The sequence below is a fragment of the Schistocerca americana genome, chromosome X, assembly GCF_021461395.2.
Source record: "Schistocerca americana isolate TAMUIC-IGC-003095 chromosome X, iqSchAmer2.1, whole genome shotgun sequence".
Classification (NCBI taxonomy): domain Eukaryota; kingdom Metazoa; phylum Arthropoda; class Insecta; order Orthoptera; family Acrididae; genus Schistocerca; species Schistocerca americana.
In genome coordinates, this window is record NC_060130.1 from 671,359,398 (window position 1) to 671,384,121 (window position 24,724).

General features: G+C 43.6%; 1 protein-coding gene across 5 annotated transcripts in view; it reads left to right on the forward strand.

Annotated features, from left to right (window-relative positions):
• LOC124555769 (cAMP-regulated phosphoprotein 21) overlaps positions 1–24,724 on the forward strand; it is a 989,726-nt gene that overhangs the window by 475,671 nt on the left and 489,331 nt on the right. For all 5 annotated transcript variants that reach the window (XM_047129817.1, XM_047129815.1, XM_047129818.1 and 2 more), the window contains one exon: positions 555–629. The gene's annotated coding sequence lies outside the window, so the exon portion shown is untranslated. The remainder of the gene's footprint in view (positions 1–554; positions 630–24,724) is intronic.

Sequence of the window (24,724 nt, forward strand, 5' to 3'; positions counted from 1 at the left end):
TTTTTTCAATTTATTCATTTCAGAATTATTTACTGGCAAGTTAATATCACACCAACTTGCAGAATAGATAGGCCTTGAAGAGATGAGCTTTTTGACACTTTATTTACAACAGCTATTCCTGAAATATTTCAATTTTCTCTCCGATCACGAAGTTCTTTAACACCATTTTTTTAAAAATTTGACCTCATCCTGTCAATTTGATACCTTACTTGTCCGTTTCCGACTATACGCTTGGCTACGAAAATTCGGACAAAAATCCATTATTTAATTTCCAGAGAGTTTTGTTTTAGCTCCTCTCAAACACTTTACCAATAATGTAAAGGTAACTAGCTAATTGCCAAACTGCGATATGAGAGTATAGCAAGCGAATAAACCAGTTGTTTTACAGGATAGTATCCTGGCAATCGTTTGAGAAAGACTACGTAGCAGAAGAAAAAGTGAAAAGTTATCCAAGAGAACTACCTTCGGAGATGTATTTAGTTTTCAGATGTGTATTAGATTCCTTTTGATGTTGGAGATTGCTTGATTGAGGTGATGTGTGTGTGTATGTGCAGAGAGGGGCTCACCGCGCGGCGCCGCAGCCAGCGCCTGGTGCTCCACGGCCGACAGCCGACAGCGCCTTCTCGCAAGTGAGTCGCTCCACGCTACCACATATGCATGCTTTTAATACCTTTCCACAATGATTGCTCGTTTTTCGTTTACTATTCACCTTCGTGCAGTTATTTTCTTCCTGTTTCCATACGAACACGTGTATTCCAAAATTAATCTTTCACTCTGCAGTGGAGTGTTCGCTTTTACAAAGCTTCTTAGCAGATTAAAACTGCACGCAGGAACAGTAGCTGAAACCAGATCTTCGTCTTTCGCTGTCATCACTTTTTTCCCGAATGAATTATCGAGTATCAACTCTTGGGTTCTATCTAAACCGTACTCCGTGCAAGATATGTATGAGAGACACTCCGGAATTTGGAAAGAGGTGGAAATGTGGTGGCAGATAGTCTTTCAGTCCGAAAGCGAATTCTGCTCGCGAAAGGCTAAGATCTGGCTTCCACTCTTGGTGCGCCGCACAGTTTTAATCTGTCGGGACATGTTATCTGTATTTTCGTTTAATACTTCTAAGCTTCGTTCATGAGACGGCGTGTCTTTCACTCTGTGCCAATTCTTTTTCTATACAAATTTATTTTTCACGTTCCTCTCCAATTTACCTTTCGCATGTGTGCTTTCCTGAAACGTTCCCCTCTCTACGTACTAAGTATAAGGTTTTTCTCAGGTAACACGTGTCTACCGCTTTCATTAATTTTCTGTATTGTTACGTCAGTTCCTACCTTTGTACCGAGTAGACCGAATTGTTTCCCACTTTTTTATAAAGAACATCATAGTTACTGGTTTATTTACTTTAAATAATTATGCTAATTACGTAAATTCGTAATTTGAATCACTGTTTAACTTCGTGCTACACTAATTCTACACTCCAATTTATAAACTACATGAAGGCATTCTAGCACGCTTACGTTTCATTCATTTCTTTCAATAATAAACTGCTCTAAAAAGTTTGCACCTCCTTCGTGTCTGAAAACGTGCGTGGGTTTACATTCAAGGGGAACAATGAATGAAATAACAAGCCTTATGAAGTTGAAAGAAACTTTACTGTTAAATAAAAGCAAAACAATAAGCAAACCCAGTCTGCTTGAAAGAGCACGTCTTTACACATCTGCTAAATAAAAATCTGCTGCGGGATAATATTTAGTACGATGTTGCTCTCAAATGTTCAAATGTGTGTGAGTTCTCAAGAGACCAAACTTCAGAGGTCATCGGTCCCTAGACTTACACGCTACTTAAACTAACTTAAACAAACGTATGGTAAGAAAACATACACACACCCATGCCCGAGGGAGGACTCGAACCTCCGACGGGAGGGGCCGCGCAGTCAGCGACATGGCGCCTCTAACCGCGCGGGCACTCCGCGCGGCCATGCTGTTCTATCCCGTGCCATTTAACAAATGGTTCAAATGGCTCTGAGCACTATGGGACTTAATATCTGAGGTCATCAGTCCCCTAGAACTTAGAACTACTTAAACATAACTAACCTAACGACATCACACACATCCATGCCCGAGGCAGGATTCGAACCTGCGAGCGTAGCGGTCACGCGGTTCCAGACTGTAGCGCCTAGAACCGCTCGGCCACTCCGACCTGCGCCGTTTAACATGCTTCGATCTTCCTCGGTATGCTGTCTACAATGCGGTCGATACGTTATAGCTTATGGATGTTCCACTCTTCGACGACGGTACTGCTTGAGAACACCCACTGTGGAAGGACGGGGCCCATAGCGACGCACTGAAAGTTTCAACTGGTCCCAAGCATACTCATTGGTTTCATGTCGGCAAATATCGCAGGCCAATCGATTTCGGTTTATTTCTTTATCCTAGACGACTATGTTCGGCCGACTGCCTTGCCGCAGCGGTAACATCGGTTCCCGTTAGATCACCGAAGTTTAGCTCTGTCGGGCTGGGCTGGCACTTGGATGGCGAGAGCTGTAGGCAAGCGGGGTGCACTCAGCCCTTGTGAGGCAAACTGAGGAGCTACTTGATTGAGATGTAGCGGCTCCAGTCTCGGAAACTGACATGCGGCCAGGAGAGTGGTGTGCTGATCACATGCCCCTCCATATCCGCATCCGGTGACACCTGAGGGCTGAGGATGACACGGCGACCGGTCAGTACCGTTGGGGCCTTCATGGCCTGTTTGGGCGGAGTTAAGACGAATATGTTCACGAGGTGATGGTGGTCTGCCTCGTGCATTATCGTCTTGGAGGACGGAACCTTCACCGAAATGTCGACTGTAGGACTGGACTATAGGTTCAAGGATCCTGTGCGAATGCTGCACGTCTTAAAATTATCTTCGACAGCGACGACAGCCGTCTGAAAAAAGTGCACTATACCAACACAAATTATGACTGATTCACTTCCCTACTGAATCTGGAGATCTGCGTGTCTGAGAGGTGCATTGGCACCTGGACACCCCTACTCTCTTATATGGTGATCATCATGAGTCAGACAAATCGTGCAGAGAAGCGAACACGACATTATTGATCTACTCCACATTCCAGGTATCAGCGCCCACCTTCTTGGAGCACCGCAGTACTGGAGTCGTCAGTGGTGTGAGGCGGACGGTTGTTCGTAATGGATGACTAGATTTGAAATTAATCACGTGGTAACGGTTGCGAAATGCCCGGGTCGACACGGTCTTCGTAATTGCCTCAAGGAAGGCAACGAGTAGTTTAGATGCAGTCTCCTCATGGTACCTGTGAGCCATAACTTGTAGGAAGCGATCAGTTGGTGTCGTTGACAGTGGGCGACCACTACGAGGCAAATTTTCAGCAGCGGTTCAATGTTCGATTGACGTCGCTGTGATGTACGCCAGTTCCACGAACAACTTACCGTAATGGACTAAAGTGACAACGTTCGTAGAATCTACATTTGAAATGATCGTTCGAGTCATATTCACAGATAGAACAGTGTTTCTAGGTCGCAATGTCGCCAATATTATTGGAGATACACTGTGCTCTAAAAACTGAACTAAAAACTGAGACTGAGGCTTTACATTACACAGGTATCTGAACGTAGCGATTTCCTATGTCCAAAATAGTATTCAGAAAGAGGTTTCTGATATTGATAATACAAAACAACAACAAGTTCTGCAAATCATGGAGGAAGTGACAAATTTCTATTGAGCAGTTTATGAAAGTTTTGTAATCACATTTGTTAGAAGCAAATTCTAATATAAAACTAGAAACCTTCATCTTCCAAGGCAAAATATATAGCCTGATGTGAAACAGTTGACGATTTTAAATTTTTGTGTTTGAAAAATTCTCAGAAATCATTAAATGGGTATTTCATAATCATACAGCCTTTGTGTTTGTGCATCCTTAACGTTATGATATGTACAAAGCAAAGTTAACAGCTTGTGCGCGTCTTCACATTACACTGCCGTGGCAAAAGCCATGCGACAGCTACATGAATATATACAGATGGCGGTAGCATCTCGTACACAAGGTGTGAATGGTGAATGCATTGACGGAGATGTCATTTGCACTTTGATGATCCATGCGGAAAGGTTTCCGACGTGAATATGGCCTCAAACGGGAATTGAAAGACTTTGAACCAGGAATGGTAGTTGGAGCTAGATGCATGGGACATTCCATTTCGGAAATCGTTAGGGTATTCATTATCTGAGATCCGCAGTGTCAAGACTGTGCCAAAAATTCACCACGGACGACGCAGTGGTTGACCGCCGTCACTTAGCGACCGAGGGCAAAGTGTTAGCGTAAAGTTGTCAGTGCTAACAGATAAGCTACATTGCGTGGTATAACCGCAGAAATCAATGTGCAACGGACGACTAACGTATTCTTTAGGACAGTGTGGCAAAATCTGGCGTTAACGGGCTACGGCAGCAGTCGACCAACGCGAGTGCTTTTGCTAATAGCACGATATCGCCTGCAGTGCCTCTTCTGAGCTCGTGACTCCATCGGTTGACCCTAGACGACTGGAAAGCCGTGTCCCTGGGTCAGATGAGTCCCGATTTCAGTTGGTAAGAGATGATGGTAACTTTCGAGTGTGGCGCAGGGCCCACGAAGCCATGGACCGAAGTCGTTCAAAATGGCTCTGAGCACTATGGGACTCAACTGCTGTGGTCATAAGTCCCCTAGGACTTAGAACTACTTAAACCTAACTAACCTAAGGACAGCACACAACACCCAGCCATCACGAGGCAGAGAAAATCCCTGACCCCGCCGGGAATCGAACCCGGGAACCCGGGCGTGGGAAGCGAGAACGCTACCGCACGACCACGAGATGCGGGCGGACCGAAGTCGTCAACAAGGTACTGTGCAAGCTGGTCGTGGCTCCATAATTGTGTGGTCTGCATTTGCGTGGGATGGACTGGGTACTCTGGTCCAACTGAACCGATCAATAGCTGGGAATTGTTATGTTCGGATACCTGGAAACTATTGGCAACAGTTCATGGACTTCATGTTCCCAAATAACGACGGAATTTTTATGGACGACAATGTGCCATGTCAGAGGGCCACAGTTGTTCACGATTGGTTTGAAGGACTTTCTGGACAATTCAAGTGAATTATTTGGCTGCCGAGATCGCGCGGCATGAACCCAACGAACATTGATCGGACACAATCGAGAGGTCAGCTCGTACACAAAATCCTGCATCGAAAAAACTTTGGTAATTATGGACAGCTGTAGAGGCAGCATGACAGTTCTACCGCAGCGACTTCCAACAACTTGAGTCCATGCCACGGTGAGTTGCTGCGCTATGTCGGGCAAAAGGAGGTCCGACACGACATTGGGAGCTGTCCCTTAGCTTCTGTCTCCTCAGTGTGCCATCCCATGTTTAGCACGGTATGAAGATTTGTGTCATATTCAAATGCAGTCGTTCATTATGGTTTGAGTACTGGATGTCCAGCGAAGGAGTCCGTGCTTTCGAAGTTAAATATCTCGAAAAATAAGAGCGATAGACGAGTACAGCAATACGGTAAGCTGTAAGAATTTCATACAGAAGTTTCGATATAGAAAAAATCGTTTAAGCAATTGCCAGAGAGATACTTTCAAGCGTTGAAAAAACAGGCATCACTCCGCATGCGCAATTATGATGACGTAGAAATCCGTGTTTGGTATTTTCTCTACTTAAAGGCTTCGCGTCCCATTTCTAGTTGGATGCCTGCACGTAGTAGTGGATCAACAGCTGTTATGCTAAATCTGTGTGCCACGTCTCTAAAACTTGTCACTTTGTGGTCAGCAAACCACAGAAAGATGAGAATGCCCAGTAGTGGAAGCAGCTTTCCGTTTGCCCCCGGATGATACTGTAATGGCTAGAGTTCCTGAATTTTTCACTTAACTCCTCTGTCACGTGACACCGCACACGAAAATGTTCCATAAATTCAGTGTCGCTATACTGTGGCACCATATTCTCGAAATAATTATCGTTTTTCTGTCTTCTGGTACGATGCAACAAATCCAACTACTCGTCACTCAACAGAAAATCCGATTCCGATTTGCTGAACGTCTGGAGTAAATAGCACTGATAAGTTCCATGTTTCAGTCAACTGCAGTTATACCAGTGAAGGTGATTTTATAGGTATATGCTTACCTTACCTTACAATTAACGATGAATCGTAAACATGAGATAGTTGAACACGGGAACTGTAACGAAAGAGATTGAAGAACCCGCAACAAACAAACCACAGGGAACGTGGAATCTACCCCTGTTCTACCTAAGGCAGCTCTGCGCATGGGCGAGTCTGGCAACTTGGGAGCGCCAGAAATTATTTTCCGGTTAGTCTGACTGCTTCTTCTCACTAGTTATACAGCAAACAGCCACACTCCGAGCAGCCAGACGCGAGAGAAGGTTATACTTATACGCGATTTCATCCTTGCGCATGCGCATGAGCCCGCTGACAGGTGCTTGAACTAAATTAGTAGTGCGCCGCCCCTCAGAGGCATCAGGCTCGCTTGGATGAGCAGTCACGAGGAGGATGTGCGCGCGCAAATTAGCTACGCGGAGGGCGTGGCAGGTCGCCGTCCGCTGGCGCATGCGCCGTTGGCGGCCTCACCTGACCACCCACTGATCACGATTCACGCTACGGGGATGGACAGGTGGACACGGCTATGGATATTGTCACACCAACGCTATGTGTTCCACTCCCCGAATTCGAAGACGAGAGTATATCCGCCCCTCAGCCTCGCAGAAAATGTCCAGGTAGCAAGAGAAGAGCACCTGTTACGAACTGCGCCGTTCGAAGCTCGCCGAAAGGCAAGATGGTGAAACTGGCTGACGCTCCTGACGTCGACAGTTTCGTTCCGGCCTGTAGAACTGTCAGAAGAATGCAGCTCACCACGTCACTGCCATATGACGTCACAGACACGTTGTCGCGCTCACTGCCGCGCCGGAAGAATTACTACATTCTCCTGCGCTACTCGTTCGCCGGTCATCCTCCCATCCGGTAAGCATACAAGGGACTGCAGGAGCTTCTGTGTAGTTGGCCAATGGCTATAAATAACGTGTAGGTGGCTGGGTATGACCTGTACAGGGTCACACTCTGCACGCCTGAAGATTATTGGTGAGTCACGCAGCACGCCATTCCTTCCACATACATGCCTCCTCCCCAAAAAGGTCCTAAAGATTGTCGTCTGTGACCTACCATTCAACATGGAAACAAATAATCTGCATCAAGAACTCGCCGACCTGGACGTACAGCCGGTGAAGATGAAGGTGCCAGAACCATGAAAAGATATGCCATTCTTCCTGCTCATTTGCTCTGACACAGTGGAGAACCGAAAGTTGCATCAGCTAAAGTGTATTGCTGACGTCACCATGCAGACTGAAGATCTCCGATCCAAGAGGGGTTCAAATGGCTCTGAGCACTATGGGACTTACATCTGAGGTCATCAGTCCCCTAGAACTTAGAACTACTTAAACCTAACTTACCTAAGGAGATCACACACATCCATGCCCGAGGCAGGATTCGAACCTGCGACCGTAGCAGTCCCGTGGTTCCGGACTGAGCGCCTAGAACCGCACGGCCACCGCGGCCGGCCGGTCCAAGAGAGGATCAGTGTAATGTTTCCATTGCCATGGCATCAATCACATCATACGACACTGTTCAACGCCAAAGAAGTGCGTGAAATGTGCCAATAACCATGCTGGACGTACCTGGACTCGTCCTTACACCCATTAACCAAGATGCAGGTAGTCTATGGCGGCGATAATTTGGCCATCTACCGCGGCTACAACGTTTTCAAGCGCGCTACCGCTCGTGAGCGTAGTCAAATTCCTGGGCTACGTCCGAAGAAACCAGCAACGACGCGACATGGTGTCACCTTCGCTATGGCAGCCTCCAGGAGGACTTCTCCCCCCTCTATCTGCGTCTGAAGATGGCGCTCTTGCGCAACAGTCACATGTGGAACAACGTTGTCCTGCTTCTGCCACATCATCGTCTCGGCCAGGCTGCTTATCCAGCAGCCGCGAAGGTCGACGTACTGCCGACAGGCAGAAGACTACTTCATCAGTCGAGCAGCGAAGCAGCTGCTGTCCCCCGTTCAAGAGCCACGACTGCGCCTGCAGCTTCAAATGCCAACTTAATCAGCCTAATTACGGAGCTCGTGGCCCTCGTGTCCCATGTGACGAAGTTGATTTGAGGTCTCGCTGCAGCAATACACCGCTGCAGTGCCGATAGCAGCACCTGCTGCTACCGACACCAAACACCCACAGACACATAGTGGGAAGTGTTAGAGGACTGGCGATCGTCGCGTAGAACGCCAACGCCGTGTACAGTTAAGCTGGTGAACTCTCAGTTTCTTCGTGAAGAAGCTTTTGACATTTTTTTTAAACAGCGAGAAACATCTGTAACTTGGTTGTGACATCTGAGCGGCCAATGGCGGACAGAGGAACTGTACTGTGTCCGAAATGGAAATACTCATCAGCCGGCCGTGGTGGCAGAGTGGTTCTTGGCTCTACAGTCTGGAACCGTGCAACCGCTACGGTCGCAGGTTCGAATCCTGCCTCAGGCATGGATGTGTGTGATGTCCTTAGGTTAGTTAGGTTTAAGTAGTTCTAAGTTCTAGGGGACTGATGACCTCAGAAGTTAAGTCGCATAGTGCTCAGAGCCATTTCTGAAATACTCATCATTCGGTCAAATTCTCTATGATGGCGTCTCTGGGAGCCAACGTCGTCGTCCACAAAAAATGATTCAAATGGCTGTGAGCACTATGGGACTTTACATCTGAGGTCATCAGTCCCCTAGAACTTAGAACTACTTAAACCTAATTAATATAAGGACATGACACACATCCATGCCCGAGGCAGGATTCGAGCCTGCGACCGCAGTGGTCCCGCCGTTCCGGACTGAAGCCCCTAGAACCGCTTGGCCACCGCGGCCGGCTCGTCGTCCACACCTCGGTGGGCAAAACCACATTTGTCGCATTGTATAGACCACTGCCCCGTCCTCTGGAACTAGCGGACATCAATGCCCTGCTGTCCATCAGGGTTAAGGTCGTCATTTCTGGAGATTTCAATTGCAAGCACATCGCCTGGCACTCCAGGTTAACTACTGCCGCAGGACGGTGCCTTCACACGTTCGCTGAATGTCATGAGGCGATTATGGTGGGACCATATGACTCGACTGTGTTCCCTGCCTGCCGTCAGTAGGACGTCTTCAACTTCGCCATCTTCAGGGGTGTTCCACACCAGATAACTGCAACTACACGGAATGCTCTATTATCAGATCACTGCCCTGTGGTGTTCGACGTTGATCTGGACGCCCTGTAGCAACCCGAGAGCGGCATATCGCTCGCTGACATTAATTGGGACCGCTCCCAAGAAACCCTGGCAAACTCGCTCGCCACTTCCCCGCGCCCTGCGGACGTCGTGGACGAAGCGGTACAACACTTCCCTCTCGCTGTCTCTGACGCAACAAAACCGCCTGTACTGCGCACTGCACAGCATCGCTCCCGTCAGCTGCTGCTGGACATCCTAGCGCCTATAACGGAGAAAAATCGGGTGTACAGGGAATTGTAGAGAACGAAACATGCAGCCACCATGCGTCTCCTGAACTAGATGCTTCGTGATATTAAGATAGCCATCTGAAACCACCGTAACCAGGACTGAAGCAACAAGGTCACCACTCTCCGTCTTGTCAACAACGAAGCGTTTTATCCTCCGCACGCAATGCGTTACTACTCTGATGGTTGACGATCAGCCTGTCTGTGAACCGGACGCAAAAGCGGAGGCATTAGCCGACGTATTTGCAGTCACTTTCACTCCAATAGAAGAATCCTGTAGACGCTGCACATGACATCTCGATTGCTGACAGGCTTCGAAGCTATTTCCGGGTAAGAGATGATGACGGAGCCATCGAAGACACGTCAGACTAGTAGGTGACGTCTATCCTTCGCGACCTCAGATCTAGGAAGGCAGCGGCACCTTACGATGTATCTTACGCCTTTCTCAAAAAGATACCGCCAGCGGCTGCTACTCATCCCGCCACTATCTTCAAGGAATTACTTCCCAGTCTTGGAAGCACGCAGATATTGTGGCGATACTGAAGCTGCTGAAGGAACCTGCTCCACGGCCAATTAGTATTTTACCTGCGGTCCCCAGAGTGTTCGAGAGAGTCTATCTCCGGTGGCTGCAGCGCCACGTCAACGCCGAAGACTTATTTCCCGAGGAGCAATCTGGTTCTCGCAAGAATCATTCGCCAGTTCATCAACTCCTCTGTCATGTGGAAGAAGCGTTTGACGCCCTTCAGCAGCGACAGTACTTCAGGGCAGTGTTCCTGGACGTGTCGCGTGCTTACGATAGTGTATGACACCGTGGCCTCTTGATAAAACGGTTAGAACTTGGAGTACCGGCGCCACACCTGAGCAGTCCTAAAGCATCGAATGCACACCGACCAGCGCAGCGCCGCGAAATAGCATCAAGAAGGCGCTGAGCCACGAGGCAGCGTAAAGAGCGGGCAGGAAGACAGAGTTCAGCAACCCCTGTCAAGGCTGATTTAGCCAGACACCCATCACTGGTAAGGCCCAATTCGGTCACAGTCTTCGAGAGCATCAGTGTTGAATAATATAAAGACGGCAAGTAGCCTGCGTTCTGTGAGTAGTAGTAGTGGATATATGTAATTGCACGTAGGAGGCACAAGAAGTTAATTTTCTCTTCTTTTTGGAAATCAAGCCATTGCAACTTCTCTCCTTCCTTGTTTGTGTCGGTGCTGACTCCCACAGTAGCCGGCACAACGCCACCTTCGTTTCATCAGTTACAAACTCAAGGGCCGGACATTCCAAGTGAGAGCTGCAAATGGACTATCCCCCGTTTGACGCATCAGTGCAAGAGTGCCACAGAGCTCTGTTCTGTGGCCACACCTGTACTCACTCTACACTTCAGAAGCCCTAAGATCGATCGCATGCGCATCGCACTATACACAGATGTTACGGTGCTCTTCGACAGAAGCTTGAACGCCCTTGTCATACACCAAAGGCTGCAGCTCGCCGTTGTCACCGTTGTAGCCTAGGTTGTTAAGTGGCTTCTCCAATTCAGCGGTGCTAAAACGCATTTCCTGTTGGTTGTCAGGCGAAACATCCTTGCAGGTCTGCTGCCTGTTCCCGTTGGTGGAAGTTAGTGTCGTACGGCACACTATCTCGGCGTCACCATCGACCGCCGTCTTCCCTGGGGCCCACGCGTCCAGTAGGTGAAGGAGAAAGCCAGGACCAGACTCAGGAAACTCAATGCTTTTCCGAATCCAGACTCCAGGCATCCGTCCCGGCTGGGTGTTAACCTGCACAAGGCGCTGCATTGGCCTCTACTCGAATACAATACCGTCGTTTGGGATACATAGCGAACACTCACCTGAAAACGCTTCAGACCGTGCAGAACCGCGCCCTTCGGCTGGCTCTGTACCTAATGTGTGATTCCCCGGTTACACCGCTTCACCGTATGGTAGCAGTTCCTTGACGTTACGATCGTTTCAAGACGACCGCCCGCACCTACTAAGGAAATGCACGACGGTCCCGAAACAGTAAAGTATAGACACTGGGCCGCAAACTGCCGCGCAGCGTCACCACAAGATGGCCACATCTGCTCGCTACGTAGCTAGCACAGACGAACTGCTCCAGGAAAGAGAAGACTGTCAAGAATGCACACGCTCGACACTCAACAATCATGGGAGGTAAAGCATGAACTTGCTGCAAACTTCCAAACACGTCGGAGGGGCAATTAAGTTTCCTGTGGAGAGCCATCAGTTTCACAGCTGAAACGTGAAAGGGGGTTAGCGTACGGAAGGAAGAGGTTGAAATCGTGTGTCCCATTGAACAACGTGTTTTTCCAGTACAGCAATACCACATATTATAACACAGTCTTATGGCAACAAGACGCAGTTTTCAGACACAGTTTGATGAGCCAAAAGGACCCAATGCGAAAACCATTTGCTAGCTCCTCGCCAAATGCCAACGGACAGGCAGCGTGGCTGATGATCTAGTGGGGAATATTGGCTCCATGCCGTAGTTGCTCCTGCCCATGCAAACCGTAGTTGCTCTTGAAAAATGTCGCCACGATTTGTGGAATTCTTCAGCAAAATCCAAAGAAATCCGTCATTGGAACTGAAACAGAGACTGGTGTGAAGCTCTCCAACAAGCAGAAAATACTGAGACAGAGCGTTGACACGTTTCCATGCAAAATCCGGAGCCACCGTGCTATACTTGGATGAGATGTACGACAGAGGCCTGACTTTGCGAACCAGATTCTCATAATGATTGATAATGAAGGATTTGATGTTGTCTGGACATGCTTCACAAATGCATAGCTCCACCTAACGGAGTTTGAGTAAGCAAAACTGGCGATTTTGGCATTCCGATAATCCCCATTTAAGTGAAGCGAAATCACTATAATCTATTCTCCTAAAATTACTGTTTGGGCTGTGATGTGCAGCAGAGGCATTACTGGCCCTTTTTTCATGAGAGAGTTCTCGCCACACTACTAGTATTGGAGGATCGACCATGCACCTCGTAGTTCATACAAGATGGGGCCAGAACACATCGCACCGAACAGGAGCTTCTGTTGCTTGATGAACACTTAGGAAATAGAGACATTGCGTTGGATTATTGCAAATTTACTTGTACAGGAATGGATTGGTGTAAACGTTTGCCAGATATAATTCCCAATGACTACTTTTTGTGGTGCAAGAAAGGCATTGTCTACCGTCACCACCCCATCATACTGAACGAGCTTGAATCGGCGATCTGTGTGGCATCTGAATCCATTTCCGTTGATACACTATAGGATGTGATGGCAAACAAATTTCATTTTTCGTTTGCGCCACCTCCGTACTGCGAGTGGTGATCATTTCGAAAAGATTGTGATGTGACTGCAAAGAACGCTGGCAGAGAACGAATTTAATTATGCACGCTGATACTGTACAAACTGCACAGCGTACGTCGTTACCTGTTAGTAGAGTTCGAACTATTTCGAAACTTCTGAATAAAACTCTTACAGCTTTCGCTATAAACGTAGCTTTTGTTGCACTCGGCTATCGACATTAGTTTTCTAGAAATTTAATTTTGAAATCAAAGACTCCTTCGCTGAACACCCTGCATATACGTTTTAATTAAATACATTGGCTGCAGTTTCTTTGGAAAGCACAAGAGAAGTTAGCACACCGAAAATAAAATTTTTTGTTTATTGATGGACAAAAGAATTGTAGGTAGGTAATAACTTGCCAGAAAGATACTATTGGCAGGTGTGACTACCAGATTATTCGCGTGAATAACGGAGGTTGCCGGGCACGCCAAAGCGGTGGGTGGCCTTTACCCAGAGACGGCCAGTTCGAAATCTAGTGGCGAAAGCAGTATTCATGATTTGGGGAAGGGGGGGGGGAGGGCAGCAGGGTGATAAGGTGATGTGCAGTTGATAATCACAAGACTGAATGTCAATGTTGTTCGTTAAATCCAAAACCACAATAGCGTCTAGTGGACAAAAAGCATGTGACACTGTTAATTGTTGGTTGGTTGGTTGATTCGGGGGATGGGACCAAACAGAGAGGTCATCGGTCCCATAGGATTAGGAGAAGCTGGGGAAGGAAGGCGGCTGTGCCCTTTCAAGGAAACCATAATGGTATTTGCCTGAACCGATTTAGGGAAATCACGGGAAACCTAAATCAGGATGGCCGGACGCGGCTTTAAATCGTCGTCCTCCCGAATGCGAGTCCAGTGCGCTAACTACTGCGCCACCTCGCTCGATCTGTTAATGGTGATCTGCTGGTTAGATAGATCTAAGCTCGGCATTTCCGCTGGAGCTATTTGACAAAAAGAGGATATGTATTGCAACAGGATTTCAGATTCATTATACCTTTAGTTTTATTTCTATTGTCATGTGTTACAACACTAAACGATGTAAAGAGTAATTAGTCATCCGCACAATACAGCTACACAAATATTGCATGCACACGTCAAAGAAACACAATACCAAACCACCTCAACTTTGACTTACCCAGTAGAAAACAGCGGAGTGTCATATACCGCTACTAGGTTCGACAGTGAGTTCAAGAATTCAGTCAGTTTTGGAATTATGGCTTCTAGTTATGCGGTAAAGCCTTACCAAAAATGTTTTGTGGAGTTAACATGATCTAAAAAAAAGACCTTCTGTTCGCATTAAATGGAATCAGATACGTCTACAATTTACGTAGAGTATTACCTGCGTTCACGATTTGATCCACACTGAGGCTTCATTTGCTTTGAGTTCTAGGAAATGTGTATGGGGTATTGTATATCAACTGTACGCCAATCTCGTTAGCGATGCATTTCGAAAATCGGTAGTCAAGAGAAGTCTGACTTTCTTGTGCTCCGACTGACACAGGATTATACACGTATCTGAAAGGTTGCGTGTTGTTTTATTTGAATGCATTGCTAGGAGTGTATCGAAGGAAAATTATCGATTGGCATCAATTCTTTTCAGGCGCAATTGTAGCTGTTTGAGGTACCATAGTTATAACTGACATACTCACCGATCACAATCAACTCGTGATGTATAACATAGTGCCTGTTGCAAGCTAAACACTCAGCACTTGTGTTTGCTACGATCAGCCTGCGAATTAAACCAGTGGTGACATATCAGTAGATCCTGTTTTTTGGGAGGTCCCTCATCTGTAATCAAAATTAAACCTCATACACATTATGTGACTACAGACTTTCTTAATGAATTCTGGTTATTTCAAACAGTGGATGTTTTAAAAAGTAACTGCTATGTCTGGAAAACTGCATGGGTCCAAGTTATACAATACATTCAATGTACCCCCGGGACTATATTCCAACAGGACAACTCCTCATCTCATACTTCGTTGTGAGAACATCCAAAACGTAGCATATGACCATTCTTCTCTGATCTGTCTTACTGCTTGACGTGTCAGTCTTCTGTCGGACCATCGGTACCCACGAGAACTCACTTCCGTGACTCCGACATCCAAAGACCCTGCCACATAACTGGTGTGTGAGTCAAAGAATCATTCTATTACAAATTTGCGTATACACTGATGAGCAACTGGATCAAGGGCAATTACCTACTACTTTTTAGCATCCCCATTTACCCAGATGTCGATAGCAACGCATAATAGCACACAAGCCCCGGGACGCAGAAAGTGCCTGGAAGTCACCCAGATCCATCGCCACTCAACTGTCTCTCACAACACACGAGAATGGGCCAGACCTTGGTCAGAGCCGTGCATGACGTTCCATCTGTCCTCAGTGGGATTGACGTGTGGCCCACACAAGCGCCCTCATGTCCACTGGGTACTTCCCAAACCATTCCGAAACAATTCTGGTAGCGGCAGGGTACAGGTCTTCTGCAGGGTACTGCAAGAAAAGAAAATGATGTAGGTGAACGGCGAATAAGCTTGTTGTTTGTATATATCACAAATATGCAAATCTTCATTACACTGCAACTACTTCCGATAATGTATTTCATCATCTGGTAGTCTTTGGAGTTTAAAATGATGTACACGACATGTCCATGGTTTAAAAATATAATTCACTCAGTTCTCCACATTGAGTAATTGCGATGGGTAAACGTGTATGACGTTGACGCATTGTGTTGCCCTAATACCATGTGATGCCTACACTGAAACTGCGCAAAGAGCGTCCGATGGTGTCTTTTGGCATTATAGTGTATTATTTGCGCCGCGAAAGAGCTTAATTTACGCAACGCCATTCAGCTACACGAAGGATCTTCGTACAGCAGACGGCAGGTCGGAATTTCGAGCACATGTATTATACTACACTGGAGCACAAACCTAACATAGCTCTATGAAAATTTGACCATATATAGAAAGAACTGCTACAGTATGTCATACGTCCTTTTTTTGTAAGGCAGCACGCAATATAACTGATGATTCATGAATTATGAGTCCCGGGTGGCATGCTAGTACACTTTATTTAGCAAGTTAAGTCCGATACTATGAAGATTTGAAATGACATACCTAAATAATTGTCCTGATTTAATATAAGGATTACACAATCAAGAGACGTTAGTCACGACGTTCACAAATAGACACAGATTCACTATTTATTTCATTAACAGTACAGAGTAACCCACCGCCTTGAAATGTAAGGTTGGTCGGATGCTTCTAAATCTAACAGCAAAGGCTTCTCATTGTTATAACGTTATTGGTTTAAACTTGTTAATGCTTTTTTAAAAATAATGTAAATAACATAATATATAAAGATTTATCTTAGGCTACAGCGTTTCACTAGCTAAATTATATCCCTGGGGGCTGCTGGCACGATGTCACGATGCGGGTGTAGACGCGGTTCCCTTGGCATGGCTACGATAGATGGGCCAGCGAAAAGCCCGGAGGTGAATGAAGGACTGAGTGCTGGAGGCTCAGCAGCGCTTTAAATATGCAGCATGTGGAGGGATATCCACAAGCGCTTGGTGGGAACGGGTAAAGTGGACCACGGATGCAAACTAGTCCCTCTTGATTGCAGAGCCACAGTTGCTGACGTGGGCGATGTTTAACGTAACAGGCACCACTGGTGGCAACTGCTAGTGACCGGCATGTCAACAAATTGTTCGTTAGCAGTACGTAACATGCGATGCACTTGCGATGCTCGTAACGGTCTATGGTAGAAGACGCGCCTGCGTACTGAAGCTGACTACCCGGTGGTCGTGGTGTTGTTCCGAAAGCAGGATCCTCAACCTGCACTGTTCGATGTGATCTCGCATTTCATCTATAAAAATTACGTCAGGGGCGAATGCACCACTGAAATGACGCACATGGCGAAGGAGTACAGGGTCCCAATAACACAGACTGGTGATTGTACCGTCTCCAAAAATCTGGCGGTGAGTACGCCAACGCAACATTACGCCTTTCGACATCATGACTTGTCCAAAGCATTTGATTGTGTGAACCATGACATTATGTTACAGAAATTACAATTCTATCGTATAAATGGAATAGCATATGAGTGGTTTAAGTCGTATCTACAGAACAGGAAGCAAAAAATTTCCTTATATGAGTCAAGTGATTTAAATAAGTTTGCCACTTCATCTAATTGGGGTGAAATTACATTAGGTGTTCCACAGGGTTCAATCATGGGTCCCCTTCTGTTCTTGATATATGTAAACGACCTCCCTTCCTATCTGAAACAGGAAGCTAAACTGACACTGTTTGCTGATGATACAAGCATCATTATCAATCCAGTAAATGGAAGTCCAATTAAAATGATAAAGAAAAAGGTCTTTGGAAAAGTCATTAATTGGTTTTGTGCAAATGGGCTTGCTCTAAACTTTGAAAAACACAGTACATCCATTTTTCTGCTGCAAAAAGTACAGTTCCTCCAATAAATATAACACATCAACAGAAGTCAGTAGACAGGGTAGAGCATACTAGGTTTTTGGGTGTACATACAGATCAGAATGTTAATTGGAAAATTCATACTTTGGATTTCCTAAAGCGACTAGGTTCAGCAACTTTTGCGATCAGAATAATTGCCAATTTTGAAGATATAGAAATTAGTAAGCTAACATATTTTGCATACTTTCACTCTCTGATGTCATACGGAATAATATTTTGGAGTAACTCAACATTTAGAAAAAAGTATTCACTGCTCAAAAGAAAGTGTTTAGAATAATGTGTGGGGTTCATAGTCGCACATCTGTAGGAATCTTTTTAAAAGATTGGAAATTGTTATAACAGCCTCACAATACATCTACTCACTAATGAAATTTGTTCTCAACAACATGGACCAGTTTAGAAACAACAGTGATATTCATGATTATAATACCACAAAAAAGAAAGACTTACACTATCCTTTGCTCAACCTATCTCTGGCGCAGAAAGGGATAAAATATGCTGCTATAAAAATTTTCGACAAATTACCAGATGAAGCAAGGTGTCTGACAGACAACAGTAATAGCTTCAAAAATAAATTGAAATCATATCTTCTTGACAACTCCTTCTATACCATAGATGAATTCTTGAATAGGAATAAATAAATCTATAAATATAGTATATGCATTTTGTGCTATTTAAGGGAATGGCGTAAATAATAGAAATATTAATTTTTAACTCTGCACTGTAATATATATATATATATATATATATATATATATATATATATATATATATATATATCTTAATGCTGAAGATAAGGTGGGTAGATCACGTAACTAATGAGGAGGTATTGAATAGGATTGGGGAGAAGAGAAGTTTGTGGCACAATTTGACTAGAAGAAGGGATCGGTTGGTAGGACATGTTTTGAGGCATCAAGGGATCACAAATTTAGCATTGGAAGGCAGCATGGAGGGTAAAAATCGTAGAGGGAGACCAAGAGATGAATACACTGAGCAGATTCAGAAGGATGTAGGTTGCAGTAGGTACTGGGAGATGAAGAAGCTTGCACAGGATAGAGTAGCATGCAGAGCTGCATCAAACCAGTCTCAGGACTGAAGACCACAACAACAACATATATATTAAAAATATTTGTTTCATATGTGTATTTCTTGTGCACTTGACACGTTCCACATCATAACGGCTACCGTACCGTGCGATTGATCAATGGAACACGCAACCAACTAACTAACTAATAGGAACATTCGCACACCATTGTGTTACTAGGTGTTCATTGTGACATACTGCTCTCAGCTTGAGTACTAATTGTAAAAATGTTGTTCAATGCGTCATTTTGCGCCTCTTGTATATGCTTAGGAGATCTGTACAGATTCAACTCTTTTCCGATAGACTTTGTTAACTGAAAGGTGAATGCAGTAGTGCAATCAGTTAATCCTGACAGGAGTGACGCGGTATTACGCTGTTCGTCGTAGATACCTTCAACAGGAACTTACGTAACTCTTTCTTGAGGTAGTGCGGATGCCTAACTCTTAGCGCAAGTAATGACATCCTTTCCCGGAAGCTGAGCTTCTGCGTAGTTTCGATCGAAGCCTTCGGCTTCCCCCTGCAGAACGTAACATACCGTTAAGTAAGCTACATGCCTTTCCCTTTTTTTTTCTTCGACGCTTATGTATACACTTGCGTGAAAATGTTTTCGAACATTTGTCATTCATATGTAATTTTGGGGGCTAAAATCTGTTAATATATATACTGCCACACACTTTTAACGCATGTCGATAGAATTTTGGAATTAACAATAAAATGTTATAGTAGTTAATACGTCGTGTCCCCTAAGAGGATGAAGCCATAAGAATAGTGTGGAAAGATATCTCATCACGCTCACTTTAAATCAACGAATATGCACTGAAAATTAAAACTGTGGTTCAGACTTGAGTCCGTATCTGGTGCACAGTTTTGATTTGTCAAGCAGGTTCGTAAGAGCATCCATTCCGATACAGAACGAACGATTTGAAATGAGGACAACGTAAAGTTAGATTAAGTGCGGAACCCCAGAAAAAAATTGGGCCATGCCGGGAAGAAAATAAATTAGTACAGGTGGTGGAATATATACATTCTTTGAAACCTAAAAGAAGATGAGTAATTATTATTATTGCTCTGAACAACGATATTAGGATAAGTTAACATTTTGGTAGTCTGCTATAAAGAGAAATAAGCTATAAATGATTGTCGTCGATAATCGAACACCCCACACACTATTTGCAACAAGAGCAGATTTTTACAGTAGCTTCGATAATGCAATATTATGGTGTAATCCTATAGTTCATGGTCTTTCAGATCAGAATAGTTAGATTTGGAAATACGTACAAAAAACAATTAGTGTTCATGAAAACTATAACAAATTGTCTAAAGTAATTATAAATTATTTCGAAAACTGTTGTACTAATAAATTTATCTGTGTAAGTGGATTAGAGGCTCTTCATCCTCATGTTATGAATGGAATTATAATATCATGAAAAATTAAGAGAAACCTACGCTTACGTTAAGGGGTACAGATGATGACACGGTTAAATCATGTTACAACTGCACTGCAAAAGTCGAAACAGTTTTTATAGCATCTTAGCTCTAGCAATATCAACGCCTTTTTCATAACGCGCATTACCAAGGGGGAGGAGGGGTACTTTATGCCTACCCTAAAAAAGTAAAAAAAAATCGTTAATTGCTATTGACTTACATTAACTACGGACTTCTAAAAGAGGCACTGATATGTAAGTAGGGTCCAGAACATGATAATATCTTTTAGCACACTCTTAGCAATATCAACGCATTTTCAATAACGTGTACTATAAAGCTGGAGTTACTTATGTCGACGGCAAATAGTATTTAAATAATGCTAATTTCATTAATTGTTGATGACTTTTACTCACAACAATGTTTTTAAAGAGGTCTTGATATGTAAGTAAGGTCCGAACCTGAAAATGTTGAATGTGGCATTCTTTGTGCAAAGTGACATCTACTACGTAAATTAAATTTTTGGCTTACGTTTACTTGAAAAATTTAAAACATTTGTGGAATTTTGTAGAAGAAGTCGTTAAAAACAATAAATATCTTTCTTCAAACTTTTAGAACATAAAGTAACTGACTAGATTATAAAATTTTAGGAAGTTGGGCATGAAGTACCCCAAACTCCCCTTAGAATTGGGAGGGTTAATAATTGTGAAGTCAATAAAAAATAAACTTCTTCAACAACTGGGTAAGAAGTATTTGTTACCTAGGAAACAAGTGATATAGGGAAAACGAACTCGGAAAATATATCTTTTTAAAGGAAACCAGTGAACTCATCATTGATAGCCCCCATATTGCATGCACTTTTAAGAAATTTTTTTCTGTCAGGAACAGATAGTATCGGTTTCAACACTTTCTTAGTAGATAACACATAGTGTTCCAGACAGATTTAAACATGATGTGAAGCCACTCAACGAACAAAAAGACTAAAAGCTTATGGAGAGTTATCGACCCTACTAACTATTGCCACTGTTTTGAAAATTTTTTGCAAGGATAATGGACAATAGATTATATAGACACTTAGCATCAAATGACATACTCAGAAGTAAACAGTTTGGATTCCAATAAAGGCTGCCAACTGGACGTGATATATTTAACATGACAGATTATATACTGAAGTCAATAAATTAGTTACTATTTTCATTTGGAATATTTTGTGACTTGTCTGTGGCTTGTGATTGTATGAACCATAACAGGAATATACAAAAATTAAAATATTTTTTAACAGTCGACGTACAAAGTTCATGGTTTTAACCTACCAGCTTGATAGAAAGCTATGTGTATCAGTTCTGTGTCGATCCCATAATAATATGTACTCATAATTTCAAGCAATCAGACATATTATACCACAGGATTCTGTTTTTGTCCTCTGTTGTCCATGTACACAAAAGATATTCCAGTCGAAATTGTCATGAGATGAAATTTTTTTCTCTTTTTCACATGATATAAGCATAGGAATAAATGAAAGAGCAGCTAATTAATTATTTGAAAAATCTACAAATGTTTCAAAGCAAATGGATTACCGCTACCTTTTAGAAAGTCTTAGTACACACATTTCAGCACTCCTCATAGAACTCCACAAGACATAAATACTGTTTACGGCGAACAGTGAAATACAAGAAGTAGAAAGCGTTACGTTTTTGAGACTAAAGATACATCACAGTCATAGTTGGAAGAGACACTGCCTAGAATCAAGAAAGAGCCTTATAAAAAGCATACAAAAGGGTGTTAAAATAATTGTATCTTGTGTTCTTTGTTGTTACCAAGATTTATCTTTTCTCAAAAAATAAAGAACAGCAACAGCATAGTAATCGTACCAAACGCAAAGACTTCACGGGGTCAGATTCGTGGATACACATATATTCAACAATCTGCTTGAGCCTATTAAATGTCTTAGAGGTGAGGCAGTGAAACGCGAGGCTGTATTTAATATCTTATCGTCAAGCGGCATCTTTGTGTATACTGATGTCTTAGCCCGCAGCTACTACCCGATAAACGGTGCAATCCACCCAGCGCCAGTTACACATACGTATCATAAGAAAAGTGCTTACCCGTAGGCATCAGGACGTGCTATAGTTCATCTAAGTGAATTAGTTCCATCCTAGAGTGAAACATATGCGGAAAGAATATTAGTACAAGAATGGAAATGATTACATGATAAATAAGATATAAGAACCATCAATAGATGCGCTTAAAAGTATGTTCAGTGAAACGGAAGAAGGTGAGTTTATAGCTTTGCGAATGAAAGCCTGAATGTATATTAATGATCATGATAAGGTACGCATTAGACAGTAACATAAATTACGAGGTTTGGAACTTCAATAGCGGCAACTATTTATTTACAGCTCGTAAAAAATATGTACGTGTTTCAAAGTTTTACTGGCCTTCAAAGTAGTCAGCAGCATTGTGAATAACCCGTTGCCAGCGATGTGGAAGTCGTAGGATACTCTTTCAAGTGCCAGTTGTGTTGACAGTTCTAGCGGCGCGGTCTATTGCCCGACGAATTTGTAGCAGTTCTGAAGCGAATGCCGTGAAGTATTTCCTTCAGTTTAGAATTCGAGTTGAACTTACGAGGGCTTAAGTGAGGAGAGTGCAGTAGGTGGTATAGCACTTAGCACCCCATGAGTCAAACAAATCAGTAACAGCTTGCACTATACGTGCTTGAGCACTGTCCTGCAAAATGATGGTCAGGTCTTGCAGAAAGTGTCATCACCTCTGTCTCTATGCTGTTCATTTTTGGAACACACCCTACGACCAGCTTAGAGACAAAAGTGATGACACTGTCTGCGGGACCTGACCATCATTTTACAGGACAATGCTGAAGCACGTACAGTATAAGCTGTTACTGATTTGTTCGACTGATGGGGCCGCTACGTGCTATACCACCTACTGCACTCCCCTGACCTAAGCCATCGTGAGTTCTACTCGATTTCTAAACTGAAGGAAACGCTTCACGGCATTCGCTTCAGAACTGCTACAAATTTGCCGGGCAATAGACCGCGCCGCTCGAACTGTCAACACAACTGGCACTGCTAAGGGTATCCTACGACTTCAGCATCGCTAGCAACGGGTTATACACAATGCTGGTGACTACTCTGAAGGTCAGTAAAACTTTGAAACGCGTATCTATTTTCTAAGAGCTGTAAATAAAGAGTTGCCACTATAAAAGTTCCAACCCTCGTATATGAGAAACAGATTCATTGAGACCATTTAGTTCTGCTTAAATTACTCATGAAAACAGGAAATATGGATCCCAGTGTCTATTAAACAGATGGAGCATAGAACATTTCCGTTATGCTCCCGAGAACAAGGAAGAAGTGCGGAGAACGGTAAACACACTAGCCAATCAGAAGTCGCCGTGCATAACCCACCAAAATGACGTACAAAAATTTACGGTAAGCCTTTGGATCATTGCGGTGGTCAATAAACTCTTTTGGGTTTCTTTTAGTCTATAAACACATGCAACCAAAAACGTAATGTAACACAGATGATGGATATAAAGCTCGCTTTAAGGCGATGTTTCTTAACTACGACAAATAATCCTGCCTTCCGCTGAAAATTTGCGGAATGTGAAAAAATCAATTACATTTTAGCAGTACCAACTAACTGATTAATTGTATGAAGTGGGCAAAGACCCGTAGTATTAAAGGAGTCTACAACTTCATATGCTGCCTTTGGCAAATCACGCCCCTCCCGAATTGAAGAGGCTACAAAAAACAGGTCACTGTATTAATTTTGGAGTAGAAAATGTGATAGTAGTAAATGAAGAGTTCAGAAATGAGAAGACCTGATAAATATTGGAGGACAGGTCACCCATTCCCGGACATAGGGTCAGAATCCTAGAATCGATACGGAACTACAAATAAATGACAAGAAACATGGACACGAAAAAAATTCATGTTCTTCAGATGGCTTCATATTTTGTTGAAGAGGGGGGATTGTAGGGCTATTTAATATTTACACATATGCTGCAGCTACTAACAAAGGCTTTAATCGGACAATGTGAAAAATAGATCACACTGAAAATCTGGTTTTCTGTCAAAGCACCATATAGTTTTCTGCCTACGAATACAGCATTTTATCCATTAACGGAAATAATGATATCAGATTACTGAAAAACTTGGGCAAAAAATACAGTTAATCAAATCTGGAAGGGATTTCTAATAGTTGCGGAGAGTGATTAGAGTGAATAGCAAGGGCAGATTTAAAGTAATAAACTCATGATACATAGAGCAAAATATTTTGTGAAAATTTTTATGGTCACAAAATAAGACAGAATGTGGCTAGATAAAATTATTGGGCTAGCCAGCCAATAAAATTTAGGCTTACGGACACATTGCAGTTGGAGCAGTATCCGACAGGCTCTTTGAACATATAGACAAGGTTTACACACCTTAAGTAACTGTACGGAAAAATCAGAGAATAAGAGCAATTAAGATTTATCGCTTCTGTTTTTATTGTTCGAGATGAAATACATCACTTACCAATTTAGTCTTCTTCCACTGTAATGAGTTTTCGTCATTCAATGATTTTCTTTGTTATTTCCAAAAACAAACGTTTTCTTGTTGGTAAATCTATGTGTGACCAGCTGAACCATTCAAACGTAACGTTTCGTTATGTTAGGGTCTCCTCGAAGGAACCGGACATGTGATAATGGCATTACGACACGGAGTAATATGTACCTTACACAGCATCTGTCTCTGCAACTGCTGTGGCTGCAAGTCGCCATACATTGAAGAACGCTCTTGGCCGGAATCCGCCTCTAA